General features: G+C 42.4%; 2 protein-coding genes and 2 long non-coding RNA genes across 10 annotated transcripts in view; 1 reads left to right on the forward strand and 3 right to left on the reverse strand.

Moving 5' to 3' along the window:
• The window catches only part of LOC114548890 (uncharacterized), a 590132-nt gene that overhangs the window by 207444 nt on the left and 354741 nt on the right, over positions 1–27947 (reverse strand).
• The window catches only part of LOC114548895 (NACHT, LRR and PYD domains-containing protein 3-like), an 802603-nt gene that overhangs the window by 92429 nt on the left and 682227 nt on the right, over positions 1–27947 (forward strand). The gene's annotated exons all lie outside the window — the stretch shown is intronic.
• The window catches only part of LOC114548918 (uncharacterized), a 49909-nt gene continuing 33746 nt past the window's right edge, over positions 11785–27947 (reverse strand). For both annotated transcript variants that reach the window (XR_003691460.1, XR_003691461.1), the window contains exon 3: positions 11785–11863. This is a non-coding gene — a long non-coding RNA (uncharacterized LOC114548918). The remainder of the gene's footprint in view (positions 11864–27947) is intronic.
• LOC114548920 (uncharacterized) lies at positions 23881–26140 on the reverse strand. Its single transcript, XR_003691463.1, has 2 exons — positions 25979–26140; positions 23881–24107 (listed from the first exon to the last, which is right to left on the reverse strand). It is a non-coding gene; the product is annotated as an uncharacterized LOC114548920 (long non-coding RNA).

Consider the following 27947-nt stretch of genomic DNA (forward strand, 5'->3'; position numbering starts at 1 on the left):
GCTGGTTTTAAATTAAAGATAAAATCATGGCTGATATCAACCCAATCATGCTCCCATCAATCATAAACCCAAACAGCCAATCTTTATGTAGTGAAGTCCTGTTGTAGTGGTGTCTAAATGTTGGGATTTTATTGTTGGTTCTATTGTTGCTGTTGTCTTCATGTTGTTGTTCTTGTTGTCAAAGTAGTGTTTTTGTCTTGTGGTTTTTGTTGTGTGTTGTTGTAGTGTGCGAGTTTTAATACTGTGAAACTTGATTGTTGTCTTTTACTACAGTGTTAGATTTCCCTTTTGACAGAGATGTTATTCTCTGTTTCCTGCCCAGGGACTACAGATGGAAATTAGCTTGAATCTAATTCTGGTACTGATAAGGAGCTGTGCATTGTCCCTGTCAAATAAATAAATAAATAGATAAAATAAATGAACTGTTACTGATGTCCAAGAGCTGTTTTACAGAAACACAAATATCACCAAAAGTAATGGGGTGGGGGAAATATAATTTTTTTTTGGGTGGGATTAAGAACAGTCCTTTGCATGATTTATAATCTAAATGTGTGTAAAGTGTGTATCTTTACTCTAATACTGATGACATCAGCTTCTCATTGATTTAATGGGTTGATAATCACATTTGGACTTACCGAGCCTTTCTGCAGTTCCTCACAGCTGGAATAAGTCTCCTTCGTCCCTCTAGTGATGTGTTGTACTGACTCAGGTCCAACTCATCCAGAACCTCCTCTAACATCTGCAACATGTAGGCCAGAGCTGAGCAGTGGATCTCAGAGAGTTCCTTCTCTGATCTCTTCTCTGACTTCAGGAACTCTTGGATCTCCTGATGGACTGAGTGGTCGTTCATCTCCGTCAGACAGTGGAAGATGTTGATGCTTCTGTCAGGAGAATCGGTCTTCTTCATCTCCTTCAGGTTGTTGATGGCTTTCTGGATGATTTCTGGACTGTTGTCTGTATGACCCAGCAGGCCTCCTAAGAGTCTCTGGTTGGACTCCAGAGAGAGGCCATGAAGGAAACGGACAAAAAGGTCCAGGTGGCCATTTTTACTCCTCAGGGATTTCTTCAAGGCACTCTTCAGGAAGACATCCAGAGATGGGTATCTGTCACCATGGCTATCTTTCTTCCCATAAGGTTTAGAAATCTTCATGAAAGAAAACTTTGGTTTTGAGTCCCTGCGCTTGAAGTCTTTTCCCAGGAAGTCCTCGAGTACCTTTGTGTTCCTGTTGGTGTAACAGTGGAACAAGTAGACTGCAGCCAGAAACTCCTGAACGCTCAGATGAATGAAGCAGTAGACTGTTTTCTTCAAGATCACAAACTCTGCTTTAAAGATCTTTGTACAAACTCCTGAGTACAGCGAGGCCTCTGTGACATCCAGACCACAGCGCTCCAGGTCTTCTTGGTAGAACATGATGTTTCCTTTCTCCAGCTGTTCAAACGCCAGCCTCCCCAGCTTCAGAAGAACTTCCCTGTCAGCCTCCGTCAGCTCCTGTGGACTCGTCTCATGTCCCTCAGCATACTTGTGCTTCTTCCTCTTTGTCTGAACCAGCAAGAAGTTTGAGTACATGTCAGTCAGGGTCTTGGGTAGCTCTCCTCTCTGGTCTGTAGTCAAGACGTGGTCCAGAACTGTAGCAGTGATCCAGCAGAAGACTGGAATCAGACACATGATGTGGAGGCTCCTGGTTGTCTTGATGTGGGAGATGATTCTGCTGGACAGCTCTTCATCACTGACTCGCTTCCTGAAGTACTCCTCCTTCTGGTCATCAGTGAAGCCTCGTACTTCTGTTACCCTGTCAACACACGCAGGAGGGATCTGATTGGCTGCTGCAGGTCGGGAAGTTATCCAGGCGAGAGCCGAGGGAAGCAACTTCCCCTGGATGAGGTTTGTCAACAGCACGTTGACTGATGACTTCTGTGTGACATCAGAAACAACCTTCCTCTTCTCGAAATACAGTGAAACAATATTCCTCTTTTTGAAATCCAGTGAAAGTCTGCTTTCATCCAGGCCATCAAAGATGAAGAGAAGTTTAGAGCCAGCGAGCTGCTCTGCTGGGACCTCCTGTAATGATGGATGGAAAACACGGAGCACCTCCAGAAGACTGTACTGCTCATCTTTGATCAAGTTCAGCTCCCTGAAGGAAAGAGGAATCACCAGATCCACATCTTGGTTTTCCAAACCCTCGGCCCAGTCCAGACAGAACTTCTGCACTGAGAAGGTTTTTCCAACTCCAGCGACACCGATCATCATAACAACTCTGATGTGTTTCTGTTGGTCAGGTGAGGCTTTAAACATGTCTCTGCATTCGATTGATGTTTCATGGAAGGTCTTCATCTTGGAAGCTGTCTCGAGCTGCCTCACCTCATGTTGGGTATTAACTTCTTCACTCAGTCCATCTATGATGTAGAGCGCAGTGAAGATCCTGTTGAGGAGGGTTCCACTTCCTGTTTGATCAGCTCCTTCAGTCACACGTTCATATGTCTCCTTCATTCTGATCTTGTATTTATACTGACCACCAATCTCTAGAAAAAAGGACAAAGGTGAAAGACCAAAATAAGAAGAAAAGTTTCAATCTGGTGATAGTTTGTATTATCAATATGAAAACCAAGTAGCAAAGGTTATTAAGTAATCATTTTTACATTTAGTTTTTTTAATTGTTTTTCTTTTGAAAGAGAAGCTTCAGAATTGCTCCTTTGTCTCTCAGCCTCTGACTGTATGTCAGTGAACATGTTTGATAGCAGAGAATGCATAGCATATGCCATAGAGATACCCAAACAACATGGCAGCGACAGCGGCTAATATTAGTTATTTTCTTAACTAGTCGTTTCATTACCTACTTTTAAACATAATCTCTGCCGAAATAACTGTCAGTTCATGGTACTTTGTACCCGGCTCAAAGTCGCCTATTCTCGGATAATTGAACCACGAACTACCGCTGACCTGATGGAGCACCATGCGGGGCACCAGAGGCGGTGTTGAGGAACTCTGTTGCGTCTCAACACATCTACTAAATGCCGCTAAGATGACCGAGATGTGACGGAGGTCTGTAGCGGCTTAAACAACTAGCAACCGACGCACTGTAGCATGGAGCTCCTCTTCAATGTTTTTTTACCACTAGTTACTATGAAGGAGCTTGCTACAGGTATGCTACACTCATGAGACCATGGCATGTTAATGTACGTTACTCAGCAACAGGTGGAAATAAGGGCAAGGTTGCGCGACTAAAGTCAAAATGAATTAAACTTTTACTGAGGAACGAGAAGAACAATTATCTGTATGTGTGAAAACAGCTTTATCTCACCCATCCGTTTATTTGTTGTTGAATATATAGCATAATTATATAATTTGTTGAATATATAGCATAATATAATTTTGTCATTCTTTCAGGGAGGGCCCCCCCCCCACCCAATACATTGGTAGGGAAAACACTCAAACCAATATATATTTACATAACATATGGGGGGGGGTTGATTTAATTGATTTTGATTTAACTCGTGAAACCGATTTCTTTTTTGACAAAAGATCTGGGATTTTTTTTTTTTAGGCCAGCCCTACTTCCTAGTAACCCAGTGTATGTTAGGCAGACCCACAGCTGACAACCATGCAGCTAAAGTAACTGATGTGGTGGGGGCTTGGGGACTGGGAATGTTGCTGTATGTGTCAACAACAATGTACGCAACATTGTGGCTGCTAACTTTCCCAGACGGGTGGACTTGGACTTTTTCGACTTGGGCTATCGGTCAGGAAAATAAAACAAAATAAGCATCCCTATTAGGATAAATACTGTAGATGTAATTTTTTACACAAACATAAAGTCCTGTGGGATTGAACGTGTTGATTGGCCCTGAAGGCCAAGTAGTTGCGAGAAGTCACTACCTCAATGAGTCACAAAGCCAAAGTCTATGAATCTGAAAAATGTTAGGTATTGCCCTTCTCCAGCTGACCATCCCAAAAATGCTCCAGAATACAGGAAATCACATCTACCAAATTTAGAATTTTCTTGGGGAGTACCATCCCTCCCCGTTTGCACCTTCTTTTGCACAAATAGGGTAGGGCGGGAGGGTCCTTATGCATCTGTGCCCAGTGGGACACTAGTTCATAATCCGTCACTGTATTAATACATAACCTCACTGTATTAATTTATAATGTAACATTATAGCTTGACATTTGTGTCAATAATCAGCGTGGTAGGAGGGGGCCCCCAAATCAATTTCTGCTTAGGGCCTCCCAGGCTCGGGTCGGCACTGACTGTTAAACAGTCGTGTTTGAGACATGAAGACATCAGCTGATGGACAGACTTACTTTTTTCAGAGCTGCTCTGACTGGCTGTCTGCAGTCCAGCTCTGGTTCTGGACAGCTGCTCCTCGGAAACATCACTCCTCTTTTCTCTGTGAATTAATTTAGAAATTAATAATTTATACTCTTTATTAATCCCCTGTGGACAATTTACACTCTGTTTGTTAAAACACACTGGCCAGAAATACACATGCACAAATGGAGTACTGTCAGAGCTAGTCCACACTCTGTACTTTTGGTCCGTACGAGGACTTCACCTCCGGTTTCCAACCCAACTCCCAACTCTGAGCAACTGCCACCCCAAGACAAAGACAAACAAAGACAACAGATGTGTTTTGAGTTGCAATTTCAAATGGAGGAATGAATTAATGTTTCTGAGTTGCGGTGGTAATGAACTCCAGAGACAGGGAGCAGAGCGGCTGAATGCTCTGCTCCCCATGGTGGTGGGATAGGTGGAGGGCACAGACAGGTGTATGGAGGAAGAGGATCTGAGGGAGCGGGAGGGAGTGCGACGCTGGAGGAGGTCAGACAAATATGGAGGGGCGAGGTTGTGGATGGCCTTGAATGCAAATAGGAGGACTTTGAATTAGATATGGAACTGGATCTAGAGCAAGTGGAGCTGTTGGAGGACAGGAGTGATGTGGTGGATGGTTGGGGTTCAAGTTATGATGCGGGCAGCTGTATTCTGGACCAGTTGAAGTTTATGGAGGGATTTGTAAGGGAGGCTGAAGAGGAGAGAGTTGCAGTAATCCAAATAGGAAGTGACGAGACTGTGGACAAGGATGGCGGTGGAGTGGGGGGTAAGGGAGGGGCGGAGGCGATTGATGTTTTGTAGGTGGAAGTAGGCAGACCAGGTAATGTTATTGATGTGGGGTTGAAAGGATAGTGTGCTGTCAAGGTTGACACCCAGACTCTTAACCTGGGGGGTGGGTGAATCGGGGGAGTTATCAATAGTTAGAGAAAAACTGTGGGTTTTGGATAGTGTGGATTTGGTGCCAATGCGGAGAACCTCGGTAGTATTACTGTTTAATTTGAGGAAGTTTTGGGTAAACCAGGTTTTTATTTCAGAGATGCAATCAATAAGGGAGGTGGGCGGGAGAGTGGACGAGGGTTTGGTGGAAAGGTAGAGCAGGCTGTCATCAGCATAACAGTGGAAGTGAATGTTAAATTTGCGGAAGGAGGTAAATGATGAGTAGGGGCCCCATGACAGAGCCCTGGGGCACACCTGAAGTGACGGAGGAGGGAATGGATTTAAAATACTTGAGTTGAATGAACTGAGTGTGGCCAGAGATGTAAGATGTGAACCAGTCTAACAGGGTTTGGGTGATGCCAATGGAAGATAGCCTGGCGTTGCGCTACGGGGTCCCCGGGGCCTTTTTCATTTCATGTCAACTGCTGAGAGACCCCGGAGGAAGAGGAGGCGAGTGGTCACTGGGGACACAAAGCTCAATGCCAGGCCAATACAAAATGTCAAATAAACTGGGTGTCACAAATCCACTAGGTGGAGAGTGACAAGCAGGAGCGTTGGACTGGGGATAAAATCAATACTGATTACCAGGGCACAAGTGGAGAGAGGGCCCTTGAAAAGTCTGTAATATATTTTATTTCCCCTGGATATTTTAATTTCCTAATTAAATTTCATAATGCATGTCAGATGAAATGTAAAGTTAGTGTATTGGCTGAATAACTTGGTTGATTGACTGACTACATTTTGTATACAAAAAGACTATCTAGGGTCTCACCCACCCCTTGCTAATGCGCCAAATGGTTTAGTCCATCTGCACGCATTTTGTTTATGTTAGTTCATCTGGTGGAGCACAAACTTCTGCTGTAGAAATGTTTTTCTCAAAGAAAGCCAAATCAGGCTACCAAAAAGAAAGGAAAGACAGGAGGAGGAGAGAAAACAAAATGAGGGGAAACAATTGATAACTGACTTCTTTTCAAAGAAAGGTGAGCACAAACTAAAAAACGAAATCCATGGTGCTAAACTTCTTGAATATCTCCACGACCGTTAGTGCTAAAGACGGACTGAGACAACCCATTGAAAGAGCAGAACATACACTTTCAAAGGATAATTTGGTTATACGTGTAATCTGAGGTAAAGGCTAAATAAATAAACTACATTAGCAATGCTGTTTGCATATAACACACCATTGTAATAGCCCAATTTAAAACACGTTTAATTTCAAATGAATAGGCTATAATGACTATAATTAGCAATAATAGGCTAATCAGTGTCATAGGTAGCTTGGTAGCTCATTGGTAGATACATATCCCACGTGTAACAACAGAATTTGGCAAGACTGCTTTTAGTTATGCTGCTCCTTGGTGTTGGAATTTACTCCAAAATGTTTTGAAGCTTTCTGTTCTCATCCCACTTAAACATTTTAAACAATTACTTAAACAAACGAAATTTTAACAATGTACATGTTTTCAATAAGCCTTTTTATGTTATTTTAAATTGTTTTACATGTACTGTAAATCAGTTTTTTGTTTGCTGTGTCTGTTTTTGTGATTCTGTGTAACTTGTGTACTGTTGCTCCAGGGCTCCCTTGTAAAAGAGATTTGACTATCTCAATGGGACATCACCTGGTAAAAATAAAGGATAAATAAAATAAAAAAAAATATATCACGTCAACATTATGATTATGTCAGATTCAGTAGAAGCAGATGTTAACATTGTGCCAACAAATGGCCCTCAGTTTCAGAAACTGTCCCACCAGGGAGTGGAGTAGCAACAGACCCCTCATCCTCCTCTTTGGATTTGAGACAAGGTGAGCTTATATCAAAATTAAAGCAAACCATGTTTAACAATTTTGACTGAAGGGTGTTAAGTAACACTAACATCTTAGTGTGTTTTATTATATTAGGTTACAATTAGGATAAGAGGTTAACATCAAATGTATCCATCATAGAGAAAGATGATAGAGAAGATGTGCTTGAGGATGATGGAAGTGAAGACAGCAAGGAGCATGAGTGTTGCTCTGAGCACAGTGTGGAAATGAGAGCTGAGGAACTGGAAAGTAGGCAGAGCAGTGTAAACCAGTTTTTGCCAGAGGATCCAGGACTATGGCCAGATAAATTAACAGATGATCAGAGAGACACCATAGTACGCAGGCTGGCAAGTAAAGGTACAGAGAAAACAAACAAAATGTAATAGTAACCACAGTAAAGTAGGCTAGAGAATGTTGACAAAGGAGGTTTGAAATGTGTGTTATTAGGCTACTCTAAGCATTAAAGTTAATAGTTATTACCCTATAATCCTATAAGCCTATAGATTCATGTGTACAGAGGCCCGATTATTGGGGGGTGTTGAGAAACATGGGGGCCCAACAGGACTGCCTATGCATAGGGCCCAGGGTCTTGTGCTACGCCCCTGGTGACAAGTATGGGTTTCCTGGAGTTTCTCTCTCTTTTTGTCTCCCTCTCCTCTCTCACAGTGCAGTGTGTGTGTGATGGGCCGCTCCCGGGATGACGCGCAGCTGCAGGCAATCTCTAATCAACCACCTGTGGCTCATCAGTGCAGCTTCTTAACCCTTGTGTTGTCCTTCGGGTCACCGGGACCCAAAGGACAACACAAGGGTTATGTACTTCCGTTTATTTTGTTGAGAATTGCTCTCTAAACCCTGTCTCTTGTAAAGTAAGAAAGTTTGTTTCTAGAGCACATTTAAACACAGTTTAAGCTGGCCAAAATGTTGTACAAACAAGCACTAAGGTGCTGTATTAACCCTTGTTTTGTCCTTTGGGTCACAAGGACCACACAAGGGTTAAGTTGTGGCTTCTCTCTGTTCGGAGCCAGATAGGTAGTCTTGTCACGTAGGTGTACGTTCAGCCAGTATCTGTGTCTGATCTTTTTGGTATCCTGCTGTTTTTTACCTACCGACCTTAATGGAGGTCTTTGTCAGGGCACCAAAAGTCAAAAATACAGAAAAAAAACTCAGGAGAGTTAAAGTTACACTGTTCCAATAAACTTTGCAGTTAAAAAAGCCCAGGAGATAAACCTAGCTTCACTGGAGACAAACACAGGAAGATCTGTCACCGCAGCCAAACTTGGAGAGTCTGTATGTCATGTAGTGATGAGAGCAGACAACAACTGAAGACTGGAGAGGATTTTTGTTGCTGAGTTAATGAGCTTTAACAGGCAACGGGTAAGGAGTGCTAATAGGCTGGGGATAGTGAGCGATGAGACTGATTGAGTGGGCGGGCTGAGGGAGGTGGCTGAGGTGTGTGTGTGTGTGTGTGTGTGTGTGTGTGTGTGTGTGTGTGTGTGTGTGTGTGTGTGTGTGTGTGTGTGTGTGTGTGTGTTTGAGTGTTTGATCCGGTAACTTTTGGTTTCACACTGTAGTTATGCCAGCGCACTAAAGATCTCTACGTGACAAAACTACGTCCTGTCGTCATCACATATGTCTCCAGATACTTATAGTTGATTAGCTTGTAGACAGGCTTCCCGTCCTCTCGTATCCTCTCCCTCTGTCGGAGTTTTTCAACCAACTGCTGCTCTCCCCTACTGACTGCTGCTCTCTCCTACTGACTGCTGCTCTCTCCTACTGACTGCTACTCTCTCCTACTGACTGCTGCTCTCTCCTACTGACTGCTGCTCTCTCCTACTGACTGCTACTCTCTCCTACTGACTGCTGCTCTCCCCTACTGACTGCTGCTCTCCCCTACTGACTGCTGCTCTCCCCTACTGACTGCTACTCTCTCCTACTGACTGCTACTCTCTCCTACTGACTGCTACTCTCTCCTACTGACTGCTGCTCTCTCCTACTGACTGCTGCTCTCCCCTACTGACTACTGCTCTCTCCTACTGACTACTGCTCTCTCCTACTGACTGCTACTCTCTCCTACTGACTGCTGCTCTCTACTGACTGCTGCTCTCTCCTACTGACTGCTGCTCTCTCCTACTGACTGCTACTCTCTCCTACTGACTGCTGCTCTCTCCTGACTGCTGCTCTCCTACTGACTGCTGCTCTCTCCTACTGACTGCTGCTCTCTCCTACTGACTGCTACTCTCTCCTACTCTCTCCTACTGACTGCTGCTCTCTCCTACTGACTGCTGCTCTCTCCTACTGACTGCTGCTCTCTCCTACTGACTGCTCTCTCCTACTGACTGCTGCTCTCTCCTACTGACTGCTGCTCTCTCCTGACTGCTGCTCTCTCCTACTGACTGCTACTCTCTCCTACTGACTGCTGCTCTCCTACTGACTGCTGCTCTCTCCTGACTGCTGCTCTCTCCTACTGACTGCTACTCTCTCCTACTGACTGCTGCTCTCTCCTACTGACTGCTGCTCTCTCCTGACTGCTGCTCTCTCCTACTGACTGCTGCTCTCTCCTACTGACTGCTACTCTCTCCTACTGACTGCTGCTCTCTCCTACTGACTGCTGCTCTCTCCTACTGACTGCTACTCTCTCCTACTGACTGCTGCTCTTTTTGTTTTGTTGTTATGTTGAGAATCAAGTCACAGGAACTTTCTTTCTGGACCATTTATTCAGAGACAAACTGAAACCTATGCTGTACATTTACCACCACTTAACTAATAAACTGCTGATGTATTGTCACCTCTGATAGCCGACAGCTGTCTTCTCTCTCTCTCTCTCTCTCTCTCTCTCTCATGTAGCCTACACAATAAGCACCGAGCTATTCCTTAGAGGAGCTTCCCCAATCTTGTAACACAGGGAGAGCCTGCCAGAGGTTCTTGTATTTGGTACAAAAGTCAGAACCATCTAAAAAATGCTTTCACACTATAAACGAACCAGAATGAGACTACATCTTTTTATCAGACCAAAATTTGGTTCAGTTTAAACTGAAAAGTCCAAAAGTCTGGACCAAATGAGGTTGGTGTGATAAATGCTATTAGTGCAAACTTTAATATAGAAACACAAAATCAATAGAAAAAAGCAGAGGAATCTGAAAATGCGTCATATAAATGAGTTGGTATCAGTTCTCTTACTTTGTGTCTGAGGGTCCAGGTTCTTTACTGAAGTCTAGAGGGTCTAGCATCGAACAGTCACTCTTCATAGACTGACAGCCAGATACTACAGACTCTGCTCCGTCCTCCTCTTCCTCCAAATCACTCATCTTCTGATCTGAAGTCAGTCTGAGGGGTAAAACAGGAACACTGACTGTGAGCTTACATCACAAGAATCAACACACACACACACACACACACACACACACACAGGAATGAGTGAATGTGTTCCATTTACAACTGATTTTTTCATTGTGGAGTTAATAACTAATCCAGATTAGCCATCGTTAGCAAAAAACAGTTTCTAGCTCGGCTCAGATATCTGAAATCAAGGGGCATGTTTCAGACTTTGACCTCGGACAATTTGAATTGCAAGAGTAGACTGGAACGTTCTAAAAATATATTACATTAAAACCATCCAGAACTCTGTCAGTTATCTTTAAATCTGTGTTTTCTGTGTCTACAGCAGGTTTAGTGTGTATTATTATATATTAATTATTCAGCCAATGAGCACTTTGTGTCCAGATGACTCAAACTGTTGAGTTCATTCTCTCCTACTGACTGCTGCTCTCTCCTATTGACTGCTACTCTCTCCTATTGACTGCTCTCCCCTACTAACTGCTACTCTCTCCTACTGACTTTCTCCTGCTGACTCTCTCCTATTGACTGCTACTCTCCCCTACTAACTGCTACTGACTCTCCTACTGACTGCTACTTTCTCCTACTGACTGCTGCTCTCTCCTACTGACTGCTACTCTCTCCTACTGACTGCTACTCTCTCCTACTGACTGCTGCTCTCTCCTACTGACTGCTGCTACTCTCTCTCCTACTGACTGCTGCTACTCTCTCCTACTGACTGCTGCTCTCTCCTACTGACTGCTACTCTCTCCTACTGACTGCTGCTCTTTTTGTTTTGTTGTGATGTTGAGACAAACTGAAACCTCCACTGTACATTTACTACCACTTAACTAATAAACTGATGATATATTCTCTGCTCTGATAGCCGACAGCTGTCTTCTCTGAGCACATTCACCATCGCTCTCTCTCTCGCTCTCGCTCTCGCTCTCGCTCTCAACAATAAGCACCGAGCTATTCCTTAAATGAGCTTCCCCGGTCTTGTAACACAAGGAGAGCCTGCCAGAGCTTCTTGTATTTGGTCCGAAAGTCCCGACCATCCAAAAAATGCTTTCACACTATAAATGAACTAGACCGAGACCACATCTTTTTATCAGACCAAAATTTGGTCTTTTGATCCGGACCGTAGTCTGGGGGAGGTTTCACACCTGTAATTTTGGTTCAGATTAAACTGAAAAGTCCAAAAGTCCGGACCAAATGAGGTTGGTGTGATAAACGCCATTAGTGGAAACTTTAATATAGAAACACAAAATCAATAGAAAACAGAAGAGGAATCTGAAAATGCATCATATAAATGAGTTGGTATCAGTTTTCTTACTTTGTGTCTGATGGTCCAGGTTCACTACTGATGTCTGGAGGTTCTCTTCTGGACCAGTCACTCTTCATAGACTGACAGCCAGATACTACAGACTCTGCTCCGTCCTCCTCTTCCTCCAAATCACTCATCTTCTGATCTGAAGTCAGTCTGAGAGGTAAAACAGGGACACTGACTGGGAGCTTACATCACAAGAATCAAGACACACACACACACACACACACACACACACACACACACACACACACACACAGGGAAAGAGTGAATGACGTCATTTACAACTGATTTTATCACTGTGGGGATAATAACTAAGCCAGGTTAGCCATCGTTAGCAATAACAGTTTATAACTCGGCTCAGATATCTGAGATCAGGGGTTATGTTTCAGACTTTAACCTCAGAAAATTTGAATTGCGAGTGTAAAATGTAACGTTCTAACAGAATATTACATTAAAACCATCTAGAACTCCGTCAGTTATCTTTAAATCTGTTTTCTGGGTCTACAGCAGGTTTAATGTGTAATATTATCTACTACTTTTTCAGCCAATCAGATGAATCAAACTGTTGAGTTCATTCTAATATTGAATCAAACTGTTGAGTTCATTCTAACATTTCTTTCCTCTCCAGTCCACAGGGAGAAAACAGACTCAGAGACTTTGACAGTAAAATAATAAATGTAGGATTACCTCTCACCCTGCCTCAGCCTTCAGTTTCCTCCTCCTCCTCTCTTCTGGTCTCACTAAATGGAGTCTCACCTGACTCTACTCTTCCTCTTCTCACTGTAAGGTGCTGCAGCTACAGGTGTGGTAGTGTACCTTGATCTGCTCCTCCCCTCTTCATTTACAGGATATCAACTGAGATTATCTAAGAGAGAGAGTGAGTATGTGTGTGTGTGTGTGTGTGTGTGTGTGTGTGTGTGTTTATGTGTATATATATATATATATATATATATATATATATATATATATATATATATATATTACATAATATTCTGCATTTAGATATAAGGTAGACATAAGTTTCTTTTTTTTATTTTATTAAATTATTATTTGTTGTTTATATTTTTCTAGGCTTGATAAAGTATCCCAAATATTGAATTAAAGTCCTGCATTCAACTGAAATGATCCACAGGCAGCGCTGGAACAAGTATTCAGATCTTTTACTTTATTAAAAGTACTAATGGTACACGTGTGTGTCTGAGTGATAATGAGACAAACAGGCTGTTGTGTGTGTGTGTCTGTGTGTGTGTGTGTGTGTGTGTGTGTTGGAGTCTCGGCTCATTGTTGATGTAACAGCACCACCTGCTGTCCAAAGTAACAAACTACCAGCTGAAGGCTGACTTCACCATCTGGCCTTTCCTCTAAATTCCTGCCACTGTAAGTTACACTGACGAGGAATCTACCTCGGTGGTTGGGGCATACATACTGTACACAAACACATATATTAAACATGATTATGAAATAAACAATAAATACAGAAACAAATATAAACTAAATAGTTGTTTAACATGAGAGAAAAGAGGCTGAATGGTTGAGTGCATGATGGGTAAAACATAATATAGTCTATGTGCAGCAGGCAGATGAATAGTGATGATGTGTATAGTGAACATGATTAGGAGTTTATCTTAAAATATATATTCTTAGCTCTGTGACTCCAATGTTCAGAACATGAGAGGCAACAACTGAGGCTGGACTTGGAGAAAAAGTCCTGATTCATTAAGTTCTAGGGCTGTAACTAACCATTATTTTATTATTCATTCATCTAAGTGTAACAGGCTGTATATAGGTTATGTTAAATTATTATTATGTGTTTAAATGGGAAGAACAATTTTCATTGTTAAACAGACTCAGTGACGCAGTGAAAGAAGAACTCCAAACTATTAATACTACACGGTGAGAATACTCAGTCCAACAACTCTGGGTTTGTGTTTCAGAAAGAGAGTCAGTTAGTAACTTAACCTCAGAGTCAGTTACTATGGTAACTGAGCCTGTGAACCTAACCTGGTCGGGAGCAGGTTCTTTTCTCTCAGTCTCCTCCCTCTGACACAGCACTCTTTCATTTCCTCATCATTCATTCAGTCTGGATCAGGCGCATTTTAGCGCAGTTTGTTATCGGCATGAATAAAAAAAAACATGTTAGGCAGACTATAACACATTTCATTTCTCAAAACATGGCATTTCCTTTTGTCTACGATCCCATTGATGAAGAAGCTGCTTTAATTCACCGAGAGTTAAACATACGTCAGGAGAGGATATTGAAACCCCGACATTTTATTTTTCAGATAACTTCAGCGGTAGGTTTTTCTTCCCAGTTGATCAGTTTTGTAACCTAGGCTACATAATCTTATCCGTCCTCATATCACTAACGTCACCCATCTATGCTCTTACATCCCAGCAGCTTATTTGTGTCTCATTAAGTTTTTTGCCATCGGCATTTGTCTTTACAACACTGGTGATGAGGAGCATTTTAGTAAAGCCGCCGCCGTAGCAAAGCCCCGTTAGAAGAGTGTGACTCGATCACAAACGTGTTTTAAATGTTTTTAAAAAGAGTTCCACAGTATTGCAGGTGAATGATGTAAACCCTTTGAAATAAAAGATTATGGATTATAATTCTGTTAATGATGGTGCTGCAGCCTCAGAATGGGATTAGTAGGACTAGGACTTTTTCACCCGCAGGATTGCACCTAAATGAAATAGATTATAGGTTCAATACCATTTCACCAGTAATGTTAGGCTATACTTATTAAAATTAAAATTATTAAAATTAAAATGATATGCACTATAGCGGAATATACGCATTTACTCTAGCAGCAATTTTCTCCCACGCAAATTCTCTCTCTTTTGCAGCAGCCGCTGTGTTTCTTTTTTTTAACTCGCTGTATGTGCTGTTGGAACCTAACAGTTATGATCAAGACTATTCCGTGAGGCCTGAAGCTTCCCCTGAGGCCAAAGAGCGGCCTGTAGGGACCCTCACCCTAACAAAGGAGTCTCTAAAATGGAGGTCGTACCTCCAAGACATGAGGGAAATGGCAGACTGGTGGAGGGCTTGAGAACTGCAACGACGAATCCTCACACCTTCGTTGAGTTCTGGATTTCTGATTGGCCGCGGCTCCTTGAACGCACCACTCACCGCCAGCAGGCGGCGGAGGGGAGATAAAGGTAGCCGGAGATCAGAGCGCTGTTCTAGAATCAACATTGTATCATTCGCTGGTCGAGTGAGACGTTGTATCGTTCGTGATACAAAAGGGTCCTGGTGAATACGAAGCCCGTATTACACCAAATCTGCAGAGGGGTAAATCAGCCCCGTCTCAAGGAAAAGAGACAACACGTTTTCTTGCAAGTCCACTGGACCGTGTTTCCGCGCCACTGCCTGGGATTTGCACGGGTCGTTAATCTCTGGCGAGAGTTAACTCAGTTTTGTTCACCGGAAAATCCACCGGATAAGCAACGGACTGGACACCCAAAAGTAAGAGGCATTTATAGTTCTGGGCAGATTTAAGAACTAGGGTGTTTATTAATGAGTAAAAGGTATTGCTATTTTGTTTACCATTAATGTGTGATCGGACCACTGCGTCCTATGTGCTGTTGTGAAGAATATCACTGATCCAGATATTGTTGAAAGTTGTGTTGAACTGTAGCTGATAACTCCCACCGAGGAGGAATTACTGTACAAGCTGAGTCAGCTGCACGCTCGCAGTGTGGCGGGGAATAAACGCTCTTTACCGTTAAACAAGCCTCAGATTCTGCTCTAACGCCACGTTAAGTTAGAATCTCGAGTAAAACGAAGAGAGCGGTTAGTCCCATTACCCCAGAGATCAAGGTTTTAAGTGTTTGTTCCATAAATCGTGTTTTCCCTCCTTTTTTCTCTCTCTCTCTCTCTTTTCACACACACACACACACACACACACACACACACACACACACACACACACACACACACACACACACACACACACATCCAAGCTAGCTACGTAGCTCCCGAGCTAACGCTGCTGGTTTACCCACGTGTAGCTTGTATAGAGCTAACGCTTGACTTAGCATAAACGTGCGTCGTGCGCGTTGCCTCGCAACCCCCCTTCGGCTTCTTCAGCTCCTCCTGGTGCACCCAGCACCACTACCGCCCTCTTGAGGCTAAATAGTTAGATGCAGCTCACTGGAGTAGCCATTTTAGTAGTATGTGTTAGACTACATTTTGACACCGCCCCCTCCACTTTCACTAACTCTCACACACACACACACACACATACACGCCGCACGGACACAGACGTGTCCATGCTGTTGTGTTCTTTGCTTTGCTTTTGATTGTGATATTGTAAAAGGGTATATACGTTTATTATTGAAGGATTGCTGATTGGCTACTGATAATTGTGACGTTAATAAATCTTATTATACTTAAATAGCAGTTGTTTGTGATTATTTGTGGACTTATTGTAATAATTGCTGGCTGGACAGGTCTGTGCTCGAAATCACCCCTTCCTATAAATCCTTTTAAAGGATTTTAACAGAAATGAGACTGTTCCACAGTTTGGTTATTAGTCCCTGATTTACAGGGTGGTGCCACATTTTGATTGTTTGTTGATGTGATAAAGTTATTAATAACCATATTCATAACTTTATTAATATTGATAAAACATATTTGATAATTTGCTAATGATAAATCTGTACCCTACAAGAGTATCCTACAGTGCGCATGAGTATTTCCGCGGACTTGTTTGTTTGTGTTTGTTACCATGGTGAATTGTAGAATCATGGCTCCATTCATGCTGCCTTTTTATTGTGGTGGTGCACGCTCATGAACCTACTCTGAGTTGATTGAACCAACTCATATCAGCTGTCCTGGAACCGAAAACTCTGAGTTTCCATCTCAGGGTAAATCAACTCAGAGATCAGAAGTTAGACTCAGAGTTTGTTAAACCTTCTACCTGAAATACCACCCAGGTGGTGACGTGTTGTTGACAGCTGACGTTTGATGGAGGCGAGCCAAAACGGCAATATAGCAGAAGAAGAAGAAGAGGCATCCCGACCATGTGAACGCTGGCAGTCGGATAAACAACGTAACCACGGAGACGGTCCCTGTTATTCCCAGGAGGCATGAACGCAGTAAGAGCTCCAGTTGTGGTATGAACGTGGAAACATGATCACTGACCAGCAGAGTTCTCCTCCAGCACCTCCTGCTGCATCACTTCCTCACCTCCTCCATCCTGAATCACTAACAAATTCAAACATCACAAAAATAAAATCCTGCTAAATGATCAAATAATCTCCATTTCTCCATGTTCCTGCATCATTAACACCTTGAGATCAGAGCTAGACTGCTGTATCTGCTGATACTTTCATATTTTAACGTGACGCTACCTGTGCAGAGGAGTTAGTCGGGACGCCGGGTGACTTTGACGTCACTGAAGGTGTCACCGCTGTCGTAGGAGCTGCATCAAATCAGTCAACACCTGAAGAATACATGAAATCTGGATATTTAAGAGAAAATAGATCAAAAAAAAAATCTGCAGGTTTTAAAACTTTGCACCACAAACAAATGTCATCTTCAATTCCTGGAGATGAATAAAGTCCAACGTTGACCAATAAAGATGTGATAGCGATGCTTTTGTTGTTCAGCTGTAATACAGTATCGTTGACAGCTTTGTCTCTACACATCAGAATGGGACTGTTGGTATGGGGGGCCCTCTTGTTGAACTGTGCATGCTACGGTAGTTACCTGTTCAAAAGGAAAGCTAACAAGTGGTTTCAAAATGGTCCAATGGGACGGAGAAGGGAAGAAAGAACTGATGGTGTTCTGCTAGCAGGGAGGAGGAGTTGGGCTCTTTTTTCTAACAGCTCTGGATGGAAAACCAGAAGACAAGAGAAGGATTTTTAAACCAGCTAGGGTTGGCTACCGTTCATCATCTCAGAGAGCCCGTCTACTGATACAGAGAGCTGAAATTCTCTCCCTCTTTTTATTTCAGTTGGTAAAATAATTCCAATCCTATTTCTTCTATTTACTTGGAACATTGTCATTTATTTAGACATTAACATTTGACACACCACACAAAATAAAGCCCCTCCCATACAACCTATTAAATCAATTATTAATTAACTGCACTCTTAACCTTTACTCTTGTTGTTGTATCTTATTCTCTATTAGCTTTTGACCTCTTTTAATTGCTCTTTAATTTAGTTTGATGTAAAGCACTGTGAGTTGCCTTGTTGCTGAAATGTGCCATAGAAATAAAGTTACCTTTCAACCTCTAGCCTGGTAACAACAACAACTCAAACTAACTCAAGAAATACAAAAGGAATAAAATCTACCTTTTTTCAAATGGTTCTCCTTCTTTTGATGACTTTTCATTTTTCATGACTAATGGGGGGGCACGAGGTACAGTCTTTCTAAACTAGGTTTTTAATAAAGTGTCTGTACACTTCCAAAGTTCTCAATGCTTGGGTTCCATGTAGGGACCCTCATTCTGCTACCGTTGAAGTGTGGTGCTACTTTGAGCCTCGGTAGTGCTACAGAATAGAGATTTATTTGGACTTTCCCGTGCCCCGACGACTAGCGTTATAATAAGCATCAGAAACTGTGACCACAGAGGGCGCTGCTGCACATCGTCTGCCCGTGCGTGGGGAGACAATGGAGGGCGAAGAATAGCCTCACGCAAACGGTGTCAACATGAATCCATTACATCCACGGGTCCTACCTGGAGGAGGAGGAGGAGGAGGAGGAGGAGGAGGAGGAGGAGGAGGAGGAGGAGGAGGAGGAGGAGGAGGAGGAGGAGGGAGGAGGAGGAGGAGGAGGAGGAGGAGGAGGAGGAGGAGGAGGAGGAGGAGGAGGAGGACGAGGAGGAGGAGGAGGAGGAGGAGGAGGAGGAGGAGGAGGAGGGATTTCATTCGCTGCCATGACCGCTGGGGCTCCATCCAATTCCACTGGGGGCCAACCCCCTCTCCTGCTAAACGGGTGAAAATAGACTTCAAAGAGACAGGACTTAGTGCTGCTGAACTGAAGAAGCCCGTCGCTGGCTACATTGTCGAGGACATGCTGCCAATGTCCACTGTTGACTCTGAATCGTTCCGACGCATCGTAGAAAAAAGTACCGACCAAACCCGGTGTCAAGCTGGCGCAGAGAAAGACATTAGCAGGATCCCTTGAGAGAGAAGAGGACATCATGGACGATCATTTGAAGGCTGCACTCAGAGATGGAGACTTGGTTTCCACCACTGCTGACATCTGGACGGTGAAGAACTAAAGTTGGATGGATGGATTTGAAAAGGAACTTAGTAAAGTAACTAATTACATTTGAAAATAAGTAATCAGTAAAGTAACTGGATTACTTTCTTGGAGAAGTAATCAGTAACTAATTACTTTTTCCAAATAACTTGTTCCTTCGGCGTGTTCCTTTCAAATCCGAATCTTGTTTTGACATTTGACAGAAAGCGATGCAGGAGAGAGAGGAGAGAGCCAGGAAGGAGTGACACACACACACTACACATCTCACCCTGCTACAGGGATTAAAGTGAAGAAAAAAATCTTTTGACTGAACTTTTTTTTCGGTAAAGTCCTAATCTGTTCACATCTACCTAGACAGATAGCAGCCCTTTTGGATGGAGCCCTATTAGTTTTTAATGTCCAACAAGATGCAGACAGCAAAGTAAGGGGCCTTTCTAGGACTGGAGGAGGTTCGGGGCTTAGCCCTGACCCATTTAACTAAACTGAATGCAATGCCAAACGGGGACTGGCTTGCCCAGCATGTTAATAGCCAGTGCATCCTGTTTATTTTAGCTGTCCAGTTTGTAGATGTTAAATAGCACCAACATTTGGCCTAATCTAAACTGGCCTGGCAACCCAAAGGCCGAGGTCTTTCCTCCAGATTTGGGTGCTGACCTATGATGTTGAGCATTAAACACATTTTCTGCATTCTGGTTCATTTGTATGCCCTATTTCTTTCTACCTTTCTCTGAATCAATGTATGAAATATCTTTATGTAAAGGGAAACATATTTTACAATCCAAATATAGAAACATAATGGAATATATTGCAATAATGCTCTCAGGCATTCTGTATTGCTTTCAACTATTTCTTCTCCTTTGGGTGGACTTTTCTAATGATATCTGAGTCAGCACACATGGAGCCTTTAGGCATCATTTACTCTTCCCTCTTTTGCATCTTCTGTTGGGGAAGTAACCTCCTTAAATGTGCATATGACAATTACTCACCTCAACAATTACTCACATGAATTCATTTTAATGAGTTAATAAAACCCTGGACTGTAATATTTGAGATGTGGTTGAGCAAGACTTCTGCTCATGTTCAAATTTGTGTTAACAAATGGCTCGACCAAGGAGATGTGTATATGGAACAAGGGGCGGGCGTGGACTAAAATTGGGGACGGGGGCCGACAACGCCACCTAGGTTTTTGCGGAGGCCTAGGACCTCTTAAAACTAACAAGACTCATATTGGGATAAAAGATGAACCCAGGTCCTTTATATCGGGGGAGAGCAGTAAAACCAGTGGTGTTTAAAACAGTGAGTAAAAGACCAGTTGAAGGAGAACAGATTGATTTAAAACAGAATCAAACAATTCAAATTCCTCCTTAAAAGAAGTTCAAAGCAACAGCCCAACCAACTCAAACCAAGCTCAAATAGTGCAGCAGAACAGGAGGTTCAAATGACAGTCCACAGGTCTCCGTTGGCAACCAGCTTCTCGTCGCTTGGCTCCTCCTCGGGCATAGCCTGTGAAGGAGAACTCTAGGCCAGGCAAAGGTCCTTTAAAAGGGCCACAGCTTTGGACACTACACACCACACACTGCAACAAACGCCAATTTTAGCCCCGATTCCCCCCTCCCAACAATGTTCAGGAGTCAAATGGGTTCATGTGTGATGTGTTGATTTTGCCGTGTGTTGCGCCACCACACACTGTACCACCAAAACTGGACGACCCATGGTTTTTCGCCGTGTGTGGGTCCTGTGTGAACCAGGCTTGACAGAAGAGAAGAAGAGTTGTGATCCAGCGTCTGGTCCAGTCCCAGTGCTGTAAACTGGCAGCTTTTAATGGAGCAGACCACTGGTTTTTAGGAGGTTAAAGTGGAAACATGGATTGTTATTGGGAATCTTTGGTTTAAACTAGCTTTCTAACAACGCCCCCAAGGGCACCTCAACGCCCCCCTTCCTAAAATATTGCTTCCATCGCCCCATCATCATCATCTTCTGAACGCCCCGTTGAGAAACACTGGTTTACTACAACACGAACGTAAAGGCTAACCACTACTTTATGAACTTCATGGTTTTCATTTGAATAGAAATTCTAAACACGAGCTCAACATGTTGTCCAGATGTCAGACACACAGTTCTAATACTGCAAATAATTCAATAATTTCACAAGTTCATATTGATACTGAGCAGCGTTAGAATCAGAGAAATAAAACATAGTTTTCTCCGTTTCATCTCTACTAGAAAAGCAGCTGTAGCAAATAATCTCACTATCACTCTCCTCATTCATATTTTAATATGCTACAAATAATCTCACTATCACTCTCCTCATTCATATTTTAATATGCTACAAATAATCTCACTATCACTCTCCTCATTCATATTTTAATATGCTACAAATAATCTCACTATCACTCTCCTCATTCATATTTTAATATGCTACAAATAATCTCACTATCACTCTCCTCATTCATATTTTAATATGCTACAAATAATCTCACTATCACTCTCCTCATTCATATTTTAATACGCTACAAATAATCTCACTATCACTCTCCTCATTCATATTTTAATACGCTACACATAATCTCACTATCACTCTCATTCATATTTTAATACGCTACAAATAATCTCACTATCACTCTCCTCATTCATATTTTAATACGCTACACATAATCTCACTATCACTCTCATTCATATTTTAATTCGCTACAAATTTCACTATCACTCTCCTCATTCATATTAAATCTACAATTAATCTCACTATCACTCTCCTCATTCATATTTTAATACGCTACAAATAATCTCACTATCACTCTCCTCATTCATATTTTAATACGCTACAAATAATCTCACTATCACTCCTCATTCATATTTTAATACGCTACAAATAATCTCACTATCACTCTCCTCATTCATATTTTAATACGCTACAAATAATCTCACTATCACTCTCCTCATTCATATTTTAATACGCTACACATAATCTCACTATCACTCTCATTCATATTTTAATACGCTACAAATAATCTCACTATCACTCTCCTCATTCATATTTTAATACGCTACAATTAATCTCACTATCACTCTCTTAATTCATATTTTAATACGCTACAAATAATCTCACTATCAGTCTCTTAATTCATATTTTAATACGCTACAAATAATCTCACTATCACTCTCCTCATTCATATTTTAATACGCTACAAATAATCTCACTATCACTCTCCTCATTCATATTTTAATAAGCTACAAATAATCTCACTATCACTCTCCTCATTCATATTTTAATACGCTACAAATAATTTCGCTCTCACTCTCCTCATTCATATTTTAATACGCTACAAATAATCTCACTATCACTCTCTTAATTCATATTTTAATACGCTACAAATAATTTTGCTATCACTCTCCTCATTCATATTTTAATACACTACAAATAATCTCACTATCACTCTCCTCATTCATATTTTAATAAACTACAAATAATCTCACTATCACTCTCCTCATTCATATTTTAATACGCTACAATTTGAAGGATGTGGCATTTAGAGAAAGTGATGTTGGGTTGATCCCCATTTTCATACTTTTATTACAGTGATACAGGATGTAATGATTCATATGAAATAAGAAGGTAAACATACAGAAGAAAGAACAAATATACAGAAATATAATCCAGCACTGATGAGAATGAGAATTAAAGTTACTGGCAGACTTCTGAGTTCTGACATCAACCTTCAAGTTCCAGAATCTGATCAACTTTAACAGCAGTTCATCATTCAACAGCGTGGAGACGCAACCCAAAGAGATCCAGAGATAGGAAGACTTAACAGGAAGAGAAGCTGAGGGCAGTTTAAATGACTGGACATCTACACTTCTGCTGTCCTAATCTGCTGAGTCACTCTGGCTCCACAAGATCTCAATCAATCATGTCCAGCTGGAGGAGCCCAGTGGTCAACGGGACAAAAAGATATCAAAATAATACACATCACTGGCCTGGGAAATATAAAACACTTTTTATTAAGATTGTATTAATGGTAAATACACAATGATTTGTCCAAACAACAAACTGATTTATTAATTTGATTACATTCATATCAGTTCTTCTTCATTCACTGAGAGCTTCTTCTGTCGGCCTCCTTGAGACAACTCTTCCCTATTAGCACGGGGTTAAAGTGTGTGTGTGTGTGTGTGTGTGTGTGTGTGTGTGTGTGTGTGTGTGTGTGTGTGTGTGTGTATGTGTGTGTGTGTGTGTGTGTCTGTGTGTGTGTGTGTGTGAGAGAGTGTGTGTGTCTATCTGTGTGTGTGCGTGTGTGTGTTTCTGTGTCTGTCTATGCGTGCGTGTGTGTGTGTGAGTGTGTGTCTATCTGTGTGTGTGTGTGTGTGTGTGTGTGTGTGTGTGTGTGTGTGTGTGTGTGTGTGAGAGAGTGTGTGTGTGTGTGTGTGTGTGTGTGTGTGTGTGTGTTTGTGTTTCTCCGTGTCTGTCTGTCTGTGTGTGTGTGTGTGTGTGTCTCTCTGTGTGTGTGTGTGTCTGTGTGAGAGAGAGTGTGTGTGTCTATCTGTGTGTGTGTGTGTGTGTGTGTGTGAGTGTGTGTGTGTGTGTGTGTGTGTGTGAAGCTAAACTCTTCCGTTGCTATGACAGCGTGGTAATCACCTCACCTATTAACGTTAGTTTAAATGTGAACGGTTAATTTAGAAGAGAAGATGTTACTGTGGAGGGGGGGTAAAGGTCTCTGTGAGGTAACGGTTGGGGGGTAAAGGTCTCTGTGAGGTAACGGTTGTTTCAGTGGGCGGGGCAGTTAAGTTTATCAGACTAACAGCTGACTGTCCTGCAGCGACGACAGTCAAGTTTACCATTGATGTGAAAATGTGAAATGTTAGCAAACATATGCTTTCCACACTTGGCTCCACTCTGTAGTCTGACGTATGCTGAGTCAGCTGATTCTGATGGAGACAGAGCCCCCGTCACTGACCCAGAGAGGCTAATGTCGGCCAATCAGCTCGCCCGACATCCTTCTTTCATGGCCACGTGGCGTTGCTAATGTGGAAGCGTGCAGAGCCTCAGTCAGTCTCTCCACTCTACCTCCCAGTAACATGGCCCAGTTAGAGGTGCTGCTGCTGCTTCAAGCTCTCGGGACCATCAGGACTCAGCTGGTCCTCCAACATCCTCCTCCTGATCACTCTGACAGAGATCATGACCAGCTGATGAGAGAAGAAGACAACAGAAGAGATAAATAGGGCTGTGACTGTATGTAGTTTTCATACCGTGGTGAAGAAGTAACGTATCACAACAGTATGGTGGTTAACGGGAGTAAGATATGAGCTAGCTGCTAGGCTAATGCATCTCTCCTCTCTCCTTCTCCCTCTCTCTCCTTCTTTCTTTCCTTTCTCTCTCTCTCTCTCTCTCTCTCCCCTCTCTCTCCTTCTCCCTCTCCCTCCTTCTCTCCTTCTCTCTCCCTCTACCTCTCTCTCTCTCCTTCACTCTCTCTCCTTACCTCACTCTCTCCCCTCTCTTTCTCTCTCCCTCTCTCGCCTCTCTTTCCTTCTCTCTCTCTCTCTCTCTCAAACACAACAGACCCAACTGTGAATACTCCTCCGTTCAGATTAATTAACCCCATTAATTATTCTACTCCCTCCATTACAGTAATGTAGGGTGTGGTTTGAGCCTTAAACTTGGTTTGTGATCCACTAATTAACACACAGAAGAAGAAGTTAATTTTTCCCACATCGATCTCCCCCCCCCCAGAGAAGACGGCTGGAGTCCATCTGGAGTTTAATGGTTAGTATTATGAAGTTATTATCTGTATTTATTCAGGGTTTTACTGCATAGAGAAAGTTTTGGCGCCCTTTAAAGAGGTTTTAGCCGGCGCCAAATGAATATCACGAGCTCCAAAACGTCTGATTTTCAGCAGCCCCCCCTCTCATCCACAGTCACTACTGTATGCAGCTGGTGCTGATTTGACTGATCTGAACACTCTGCTGTATAGAGCTGATGGGATCTCTGTTAGCAGAGTCAGACTGTACCGGGCTCTCCAGGTGACCATGCTGCTCTGGGGACCGGGGGAGCTCCGTCTGCTGTCTGTCTGCGCCGGGCGGGTTAGGCTACCGTCTTTTATTAAATTGCAACAATTTCATATCCTGTAAAAATAAAAACGTCTTGTATGTCACTTTATGTCCTTTTTTCAGTGTTTTGGTACAGTTGATGTTACCACCTGATGCGAGCCATATGGGAGGAGCCTACACATGAAACTCTTTAGAGTTTGGAGGTCTTTAGCAGCGTTGACCTGACTCCCTGAATAAGCTGCAGAGACGTGGTCTCTCTCCACCTCTCTGCTGAGCCCCGTTCACCTAACAGCATCAGTTCAACTGGATTTCACACTATGATGGTTACATTTACAATCAATCAGCTGTTCACATGTCTGCTGAACTGTAGGGATGGTCTGTTACACTACTGTAGGCCTACAGGCTATTCAACATCACTGACTATTTATTGATCTATATTTCTAAATAGAAAACATTACACTTGTTATGTTGTTATTGTTATTTTACGTGTAAGAGACACCAAACAATCCCCACTAGGGTAATTGGGTAAGTAGCAAACATTAGAAGTGTGTTGATGTTGAACAAGTTAACAGCATCCAGTATAAAGAGCAGCAGAGACTTCAGTCCTGTTCAGACACCAAGTGGAGCAGCTGTGTAGAGCAGCCTGCTTCCTTTCAGCTCTCATGTTAACGTGTTGGAGTGAAGCTCACAGACCTGCAGAGACTTTGGCCATCAAGTCTGTTGACTCTGCAGATTTCACTGAAGTACACAGTGGAAATAAACTGCTGAGAGTCCTGAACGCATCATTACTGCAGAAACAGAGAGGCGTTCACTGCTCTCTTTAATGATGATTTACTGCTGTTGGGTTCAGAGAGAACAGTCTCTGATTGGCTGACTGTTCTCTCTCCTCTCACAGCTTTACTGACCAGGTTGGAGGTTTACAGAAAATACTGGATCTTAGCTTTGATACTAACTGGGTTTAGTTTGATACTGCTGAAACCAGCATGGACTGGATCCAACCCTCTACTGACCTCAGAGTCTCCAGTCTACAGTCTGGACTCTCCTTCAGATCACACAGCTGCTTCACGTCTGGCTCCTTCAGGTCGTTGCCCCTCAGCTCCAGCTCTTTCAGATGGGAGGGGTTGGAGTTCAGAGCTGAGACCAGAGCAGCACAGCTGATCTCTGACAAACCGCAGAGCCACCAAACTGAATAAAGAATAAATGATGTAACTTTAGAAGACAATGGTCCTGCTTGAAATCATTCAATGTTTAATAATCTGTTCAGAGCTGAAGAAGGTTTAAAAAACAGAAACACCTGAACACAACAGGATCAGGATAAAAACTATAAAATACAAAAAGTGAAAAAGAGCTCTAATTAATATTAATGTCAACATGCTGCTACTTCAATAAAGACTTTGGAGTGAATTATTTAGTGTTATTCAGTTATATTAAGGTTTTAAATCTGTAGCTCAACATTACTCTGCTGCATTGAAATGAATTAGACGTGTTTACTAAATGCAATATATTTACAATAATTACACACAGTAAGCTGTAATACTGACAGGTTAAACAGGATCATCTTATTAAAGTTTATTATAAATCAACATGTTTCATTGTCTTGTGAATGAAGTGTAGCTGATCTTCACTACCATCCTAATGTTTCAGGTAGAGATGAGTCTTCTGAACACATCTGCTCTTTAATTAGTTCACTTACTGTACAGCTCTAGAAACACCACTATCCTCACATGGACACTAATCATAGAAACTAATCTAACTGTTCAAATCTGACTTTCCCTACATTCATAGTCAAGTCCATTTTATTTATACAGCCCAATATCACAGATGACAGATTTAGCTCAAGAGGCTTTCCAACCTGTACAGCATCCGACTCCCTCTGTCCTTAGTAAAGGTCCTAAAAGACCTCATCATACCTGTCATCATTCATAAGGCCATGCTAACTAAGTTACAGAGATATTTAACATCCTTATTGAGTTCAGAGTGACCAACCATGAAAGCAGATGTGTGTGTGTGTGTGTGTGTGTGTGTGTGTGTGTGTTTGCAGGGCTCAACAGTAAGGGTTGCCCTTGGCAACCAGATTGAGTCCCATTTGGCAACCACCTGTTAAATATTTGTGTTTTTTAATATATAAAAACAAATCTAAACTTTCAAAACTGGAAAATCTAATTTCAAAAGAGGCCAGTATTTTATTTGGGAGTCTCCTTAAAGTTTAAACTCTCGTTCTTGCTCAACACAACATTTCCGCTGTTGTGGCAACCGCTTTCCACAAGCGTGTTTACCGTGAAAAGATCCAGACAACCCAAATATCGTTTACTTAAAACTGGTAAACCTCGTGGCTGAACTCAGTAACTTAACTGCTAACAGAGTTAAGTGTAAACTGTAAATGTGATGTACAGATGACATTTTCAAATATTTTAATCTTATTTTCTTACTTTTAAAATTTAGGATGACTCTAAAAACTTAATTTGAACCAGTTTTAATGTCATCAGCTGTGAAGGGATTTCACCTGATAAATATCAGCCTTATGTCTGCAGTTTAGTGTCACCATAGTATCTTATAGCCAGACCTTCCTCCACAGGCCTGCGGAGGAAGGTCTATCTAGTCCCCACAGCATTCCTGGATGGGAGAAAAACGTGCTCTGGTTTATTGGCATTTCTTTAAACCAATCACAATCATCGTGGGCGGGGCTAAGCTCCGGACGGAGCCACGGTGCCTCTGCTAAATAGTCTCAGGAAGGAACTTGTTTTGGTGGAACATGCGTACGTTCAAAAGTAGTTTTAGTCGTGCAACAGAAAACTCAGCTTGGACAGATAGTCTAGCTAGCTGTCTGGATTTACCCTGCAGAGATCTGAGGAGCAGTTAACCATAGTCCTCACAAATCAGCCGGAGGTTAGAACGCCAACACAGAGACAGAGGAAGGAGACGGACATCCGGTCGAAATAAAGGACATGAGGCGGAATTTTCCGCAGCAATCCCTGGAAG

Source organism: Perca flavescens, chromosome 22, assembly GCF_004354835.1.
Source record: "Perca flavescens isolate YP-PL-M2 chromosome 22, PFLA_1.0, whole genome shotgun sequence".
Taxonomy (NCBI): domain Eukaryota; kingdom Metazoa; phylum Chordata; class Actinopteri; order Perciformes; family Percidae; genus Perca; species Perca flavescens.